This window comes from Odocoileus virginianus, chromosome 30, assembly GCF_023699985.2.
Source record: "Odocoileus virginianus isolate 20LAN1187 ecotype Illinois chromosome 30, Ovbor_1.2, whole genome shotgun sequence".
Lineage (NCBI taxonomy): Eukaryota > Metazoa > Chordata > Mammalia > Artiodactyla > Cervidae > Odocoileus > Odocoileus virginianus.
Window position 1 is genome coordinate 28653127 of NC_069703.1, and position 7587 is coordinate 28660713.

Below are 7587 nucleotides of genomic sequence, written 5' to 3' on the forward strand. Positions count from 1 at the left end.
CCTTCTGTTTGCTGGGCATGTTCGTCACCGATGTTCTAACCACCCCGTCCTCGAGGTCAGTGGGTTCAACCCTGTTTTAAACTGAGGTTCAGGGTGGCCCAGTGCCTTGTCCAATACTACACACCAAATCTGCAGAGGAACCAGTTTCAAACTGAGGCCTGTGTGACTCCTAGGACTGCTTATCTCACCATATCATCTTGCCTCCAAAGAAGCTCAATTCATTCCCTCACTCACCTGCATAGCCATCAACTGTGTGCCAGCCATACCCATGCCTGGCACAACATCAGGCTTTGGGAGCACACTGGGGGTCCCAGTGGTTCTCACCGGGGACTCAAGGGACATGCCCCTCACAGCAGCTGACCCGAATGCCCCTCCCTTCTCCTTTCCTCCCCACCATGCCTCCCCTCCAGTCCCACCATCCCCACAATGCAAACAAGACCCCCGCACCAGGGGACCCCACTACGGGCGCAGCTCCAGCCTGCCCTGAAGACCTAGACTCTCACTGGGCACAGAGGAGTCAGCACCGTGGCCGAGCCCCTCTCTCTTCCCCTGGGGTCCCTCCCTTCTCTCCCCTTAGGCCCCCTAGGCCGTCCCCTTTGCTCTGAGCCTTCCTGCCCCACACGTAGATGACCCATCTGGGAGAAACCTGGCCCCCTTCCACACCCCTCACACACACCCCCCATTGTCCACTGTCTCCAGTTAGAAAGCACAGGCTCAGCCTCAGAATCCTCAGGCCCCAATATTCCACAGGCTGAGTTTCGAGGGGGTAGCGGCTCCAGAGGGAATCCAGCCCCCTCTCTGTCCCCCGTTTGGGGCTTACAACTTCCCTGAGAATCTGGACGAGAAGAGGAAGCCCCCGCCCCCAGCAGGAGAGCATGTATCTGAGGATAGAATCGGGGGGTGCCCAGTACACTCTGCCCCCCTTTAGGGGCACTTTCTTGCTCAGTTTTATTGAGATTTAATTCACACATCGCACCACTCAGCCACTTAAAGTGTACAATTCAGTGACTTTTAGTATATTCACAGAATTGGACAATCCTCACTCCAATTTTAGAACACTGTTCATCACCCCCAAAAGAAAGCCCACACCCCTTAGTCATCACCTCAATCCCCCCAACCCACCCCCAGCCCTAGACAATCACTAATCTACTTTCTGTCTCTGTAGTCTTGGCTATTCTGGACATTTCATTTAAATGGAATCACACTTCCATGGTGGCTCAGAAGGTAAAGAATCTGCCTGTAATGCAGGAGACCTGGGTTCGATCCCTGGATGAAGAGGATCCCTTGGAGAAGGGAATGGCACCCACTCCAGTATTCTTGCCTGGAGAATTCCATTGATAGAGAAGCCTGGCAGCCTATAGTCCATGGGGTTGCATGGAGTCGGACACGACTGAGCGACTAACATGTATACAATATGTGGTCCTGAGTGACCGGTTTCTTTGGCTTAGCAGATGTTCCCAGGGTTCATCTGATTTGTGGATTGTATCAGCCCTTCATTCCTTTTTTATTTTTTTGGCAGTGTGATGCAGCTTGCAGGGTCTTAGTTCCCCAGCCAGGGATTGGACCTGGGCCGCAGCAGTGAAAGCTGGGAATCCTAACCACTAGGACACCAAGGAATTTCCCCTTTTATGTCTCCATTTATCAGTTGACAGACATTTGAGTTCTTTCCCCTTTTTAGCTATTATTAATAATGCTATGAACATTTGTGTACCAATTTTTTTGTGTGAAAGTATGTTTTCATTTCTCTTGGGTGTATACCTAGGAATGGAATTTCTGGGTCATGTGGTAACTCTATGTTTAGCCCCTGGAGTAACTGCCATGCTGTTTTCCAAAGTGCCTGCATCATCTTACGTTCCCCAAAATGTAAGATGTCTGAGGGCTCCAGTCTCCCACACCCTCACCAACACTTGCTGTGTGTGTGCTTTATTCTGGCCACTCTAGTGGGTGCGGGTAAAAAGCAGTATCTTATTGTGATTTTGATTTGCATTCCCCTGATGGCTAATGATGTTGGTCACCTTTTCATGTACTTATTGGTTATTTATGTATATTTTTTGGGAAAATGTCTATTCAGGTTCATTGTCCATTTATAAATTGGGTTATTTGTCTTTTTATTATCGAATGGTAAGAACTCTCTATATAATCTAGGTGCAAGTCCTTTGTCAGATACATAATTTGCAACATTGTTCTCAAATTATGTGAATTGTGCTTTCACTTTTGTTGTCCTTTGAAGAACAAGAATTCTTAATTTTAAGTTTCATTTACCTACTTTTCTCTTTTGTTGCCTGTGCTCTTAGTGTCATATCTAAGAATCTATTAGATTCTTTTTATTATAACATAAATCCAAGATCATAAAGATTTGTCTATGTTTTCTTCTAAGAGTTATATGGTTTAGCTCACACATTTGGGTCTATGAGCCATTTTGAATTAATTTTTGTATATCGTGTGAGATATGGGTCCAACTTCATTCTTTTGCGTGTGCAATGTAGATAACTCATTCCCACACTGTTTGTTGAAAAGATTATTCTTTATCAAATTGTCTTGGCACACTTTGGGAAAATCAAGTGGCTGTAAATGTGAAGGTTTGTTTCTGAATTTTCCATTCTATTTCATTGTTCTATGGCCTATCTTTATACCAGTACTATACTGTCTTGATTCCTGTCCCGTCATATTAAGTATTGAAATTGGGAAGTGTGAGGTGACCAACTTTATTCTTTTATAAGATTGTCTTGTTACCAAGTTCCCTTTTAAAGTGGTCTCCCCATGGCTCAGATGGTAAACAATTTGCCTGCGGTGCGGGAGACCTGGCTTTGATCTCCGGGTCAGGAAGATTCCCTTGAGAAGGGAACAGCAACCCATTCCAGTATTCTTTCCTGGAGAATCCCACGGACAGAGGAGTTTGGCAGGGTCTGTCCATGGGGTCGCAGAGTCAGAAACGACTGAATGACTAACACTCCCCATCTGAGAAACGGGGAAATTTCTCTTGGAAATGTTTATGATGGCAGAAAAACACAGCAGGTAAAGATAAGTGACCTATCATGGTTCTGGAAGCCACACAGGAACACAGCCCATCTCAAGCCCCCACCTTGGCCCCAGACCTACCAGAAAGCCGCCGGATGAATCACAGCGAGGCTGTGCACCGCCGTCACCTCCTCCCATACGAGATGGGCTCCGTGTGAGCCTGCACTCTGCTTTTGGGTTGAATTGAATCTGTTAAATAATGGCGTTAACCTGGGAGTAGTCAGTAGGCCCTCTTATTCTTGGCAATAGACGTTTAGAAATGCCTTTCAGGCGTGTCTAGCCATGTGACTGGGGTTTGAGAATAAGGTAAAGGACAGTCTGACCTCCCACAGCCAGAGGACAGTGTAGTTTCCCTGGGCTGGTCACTGCTTCAGTGACTCCACTATCCGCAATGAGGATAACAATCCTCGCCCCGCCTACCTCACAAGGATTATTGTGTCAAGGTAACCTCTTCCAGGGAGCCTTCCCTGACTGCCCCCAGGCTGGGTGAGGTCTCTTTTCTGAACTCCCACACTCCTCTGTGAGTTTTTTCCATCACAACACTTCTCACTCCGCAGTGCAAATGATTCACTTTTTTCTCTGTCTCCTCCTCTCTGTTAGCTCCATGAAGGTAGAAGCTGGGTGGGCCTCATCTCTGTGGCCCCAGCACCCAGCACCTGGCCTATAGTAGCTCAGTGCCCATCTCTGTTAGGCCGAACTGAAGAGCAAGTGCTCTGAACATGTTGTAAGACCGGCTACACGAAGCGAGCATTCCCTATGAGATTCAGAGAGGAAGGTGTCCTACTTGGGGCAGCCACATGGGGCCACTGTGGGCTGCCTTCACACTGCTTGTCCTCCGGAGATGGTGATGGAACTTGGTGCTGATGGTGGATGCTATCCCAAAGTTTAGCTCTTAAGAGTTAGTCCCAGATGCTCTCCCACATGGAAGATTCTTCAGGTACCTTATTCCTGGGACACCCTATTTTCCCCAGGTGTTGTTCAGCACATACTGATGCAAAGAATCAGAGTGTGAAAAAGGAAACACTGTGGCTCATTCCCAAAGCACCCCTTGGCTTTGGGATATAGCCAATTGAGTACCGACACACACACACACACACACACACACACACACACAGAGTCATGTACTTTCATTCACTGACCACTTAGTCTGTAGCAGGCCCTGTGCTGCTGAATACGCGGGTTCAGAAAGGCAGGGACAGGGTCCTGCATTCAAAAAGCTTGCAGTCTAGTGGGAGAGTGGACACAGAAACAGAACGATGAGAATGTGAGGGATAAGACTGTCAGAGTGAGGAGGTGCCCTCCCTCACCTCTCAGCATCTCTCCCCTCTAGATTCTAAGGGGACTTCTGTCTTTGTCACTCCAGGACTTTAGGGAAATGAAATAGAACTAGGAGAAAGAAATCTCATCTCTCAATCTCTTCTTTGTTGTACAGAAACAAGGTAAAGTTGAAATTAAATGTTAAAGCAATTCACATAAAGAGAGGTTAACTTCATACCCACCAGGATAGCAAATATCAAAGGAAATGGAACATAAGTATTGGCGAAGATGTGGAAATTTGGAACCTTTGCTGGTAGAAATGTAAAATGCAACTTCTGTGGAAAAGTTTAGAGCTCAAAAAGCTACACTTAGAATTACTGCATGGGCCAGCAAGTCCCACTTCTAGATATATGCCCAAAAGAACTGAAAACAAGGACTTGAACAGGTATTCTTCACCAATAATTCACAGCGGCATTATTCACAATAGCCAAAAGGTGGAAACAACCCAAATATCCATCAGTAGATGAATGGATAAACAAAATGTGGTCTATCCATTGTTCACCTGAAGTAATGAGGTTACCAGAACTGTTCCAGCAAAAATGGGTTTGCATGAGATCAGCAGAGAATTGCAACTCAGGGTCTGCAACCAAGGCCAACCACATGCAAGTCCCCTCAGGGTAAGGGGAGCAGAACTCTTTTATTGAGGGGAAAAGGAAGCTGGGGAAAGGAGGGATAGAGGAAGCAGAGTCTGTGGCTTTTGACTGGCTGAGTCCTTGTCAGGAAAGAAGACAGTCTTCCTTCTTCCTTTTGGGCTAGCATTTCAGGGCCTGGGAGCGCCCCATTCTGGGATCTTGACTCTTTTTAAACCGAACTTTCTGTTTATTAATTTTTTATACCATGCAGTGGAATATCATTCAGTCATTAAAATAAATGAAATTCTGATATAGGCTATGACATGAATGAACCTCGAAAATATGAAATAAGTGAAATAAGCAAAAACAAATACTGTATGATTCCATTTATATGAGATATCTGGAAGAGACAAATTCATATACAGACAGTAGAACAAAGATTACCAGGGGCTGGGGGTAGCAGGAAATCGGGTGTTATTGCTTAATGAGTATAGGATTTTGGATGATGAAATAGTCTGGAAATAGAGAGTGGTGAATGTATTTAATTTCTGTACACTTAAAATTATTAAAATGGTAAAGTTTATGTTATGTATATTTTACTACCTTGTATGTATTTTAATTTAAGAGGGAAGATCAATCCTGTAATAAAGAGTTTATACAGAGTGAGTAAAAGGAGGGAGAGAGGAGAGGGAAAAAGGACGGGGAGAAAGTTTAGGAGCATTCAGCGAATCAGAGATTTGGGATCAGCTGTGGTGCACAGAGGACCTGGCTCATCATAAGCACTGAAATGTCTATGTAATGAATAAGAGAATGGTAGGGCTTCCCTGGAGGCTCAGTGGTAAAGAATTCACCTGCCAATGCAGGAGACATGGGTTCTGGGAAGATCCCTCATGCCTCGGAGCTTCTAAGCCCCCAGGTCACCACTATTGTGCCTGAGATGTAGAGCCTGAGCTCTGGAACCTGCTCCTTGTGCTCCGTAACAAGAGAAGCCACCGCAATCAGAAGGTACACACAACAACCAGACAGTAGCCGCTGCTCACTGCGACTAGATAAAAGCCCGTGCAGCAATGGAGACTCAGAACAGTCAAAAATAAATTAATACTTTTTAAAAAGAAATAGGGAGAGAGAATGGTAGAGAAGGAGAAGGGATTTTGACAATCTGACTCAGGGTGGCACGATGGTAAAGAATCTGCCTGCAGTGCAGGAGACTTGGGAGACTCGGGTTTGATCCCTGGGTCGGGAAGATCCCCTGGAGGAGGAAATGGCAACCCACTCCAGTATTCTTGCCTGGAAAATCCCATGGACAAAGGAACCTGGCTACAGTCTATGGGGTCACAAAGAGTTGGACACAACTAAGTGTGCACACAAACATTGTAACTCCCATAACATTCTGAGAGAAATCCAAGTTAAGACTGGGATACTTTAAAAAGTACTTATATTAGTAAACTTGGTTCCTTTTAATACATCCTTTTGTTGAATCTAGACTACAGGGGCCCAGGGCACATGGTGGATTAGGAAAAGGGTGGCACAGTAGGGACATCACATTTAGCTGGTGGAGCAGGTAAAGCTTTCTCTAGAAGGAAGAGCCTCGGTTGCTTCTTACAGAGTTGGCTGATGGCAGGACCTTCAGGAAGAGCAGACGGAAGCAAAGGCTGGAGGAGAGAGAAGCATCAGAGAGAGCGGTCTAGGTAGCTACAGCTTTGAATCTCAGCCAAGTGGACATCAGGTGTAAATGTCGAGGCAACAGGGAAGACCCACAACCAGACAATGAATTGCAGTGTGATGTGTATTAAAGTTTTCTCTGCAGCTTCTGAGATGTTATGGAAGGGGAAGCGCCCAGACAACCCTTGTTGTTGTTGTTGTCGTCGCTAAGTCATGTCTTGACTCTTTGTGACCCCATGGACTGCAGCATGCCAGGCTTTCCTGTCCTTCACTATCTCCTAGAGTTTGCTCAGATTCAGGTCCATTGAATCAATGATGCTAACTAACCATCTCGTCCTCGGCTGCCCTCTTCTGCCTTTGCCTTCAATCTTTCCCACCATCAGTGTTTCCCAGCATCAGCGTCTTTTTCCAATGAGTGAGCTCTTCACATCAGGTGGCCAAAGTACTGGAGCTTCACACATCACATAACCTGAGTGCATGCTAAGCCACTTCAGTCACATCCAACTCTTTCCGACCCAATGGACTATACCCCGCCAGGCTCCTCTATCCATGGGATTCTCCTGACAAGAATGGGTTGCCATTTCCTCCTCCAGTGGGATCTTCCCCATATAGGGATAGGATCCATGTCTCTTGTATGTCCTGAATTGGCAGGTGGGTTCTTTACCACTAGTGACACCTGAGAAGCCCTTCAGACCACCCTTAGTCAGTCAGTCAGTTCAGCTGCTGAGTGATGTCCGACTCTTTGAGACCCCATGGCTGCAGCATGTCAGGCTTCCTTGTCCATTACAACTCCCAGAGCTTGTTCAAACTCGTGTCCATTGAGTTGGTGATGCCATCCAACTATCTATCTCATCCTCTGTCATCCCCTTCTCCTCCCACCTTCAATCTTTCCCAGCATCAGGGTCTTTCCTAATGAGTCAGTTCTTTGAATCAGGTGGCCAAAGTACTGGAGCTTCAGCTTCAGCATCAGTCCTTTCTATGAATATTCAGGACTGATTTCCTTTAGGATTGATTGATT

General features: G+C 46.1%; 1 protein-coding gene across 10 annotated transcripts in view; it reads right to left on the reverse strand.

Annotated features, from left to right (window-relative positions):
- Positions 1 to 3415, reverse strand: part of SPATA21 (spermatogenesis associated 21) — a 42200-nt gene extending 38785 nt beyond the window's left edge. For 7 of the 10 annotated variants that reach the window (XR_011484715.1, XM_020877957.2, XM_070458757.1 and 4 more), the window contains exon 1: positions 3100 to 3386. The gene's annotated coding sequence lies outside the window, so the exon portion shown is untranslated. Of the gene's footprint in view, positions 1 to 234; positions 379 to 3099 lie in introns of those variants that run through there. The other 3 variants (XM_070458754.1, XM_070458755.1, XM_070458756.1) reach the window with 3 other exon arrangements.
- Positions 3416 to 7587: the final 4172 nt, after the last annotated feature.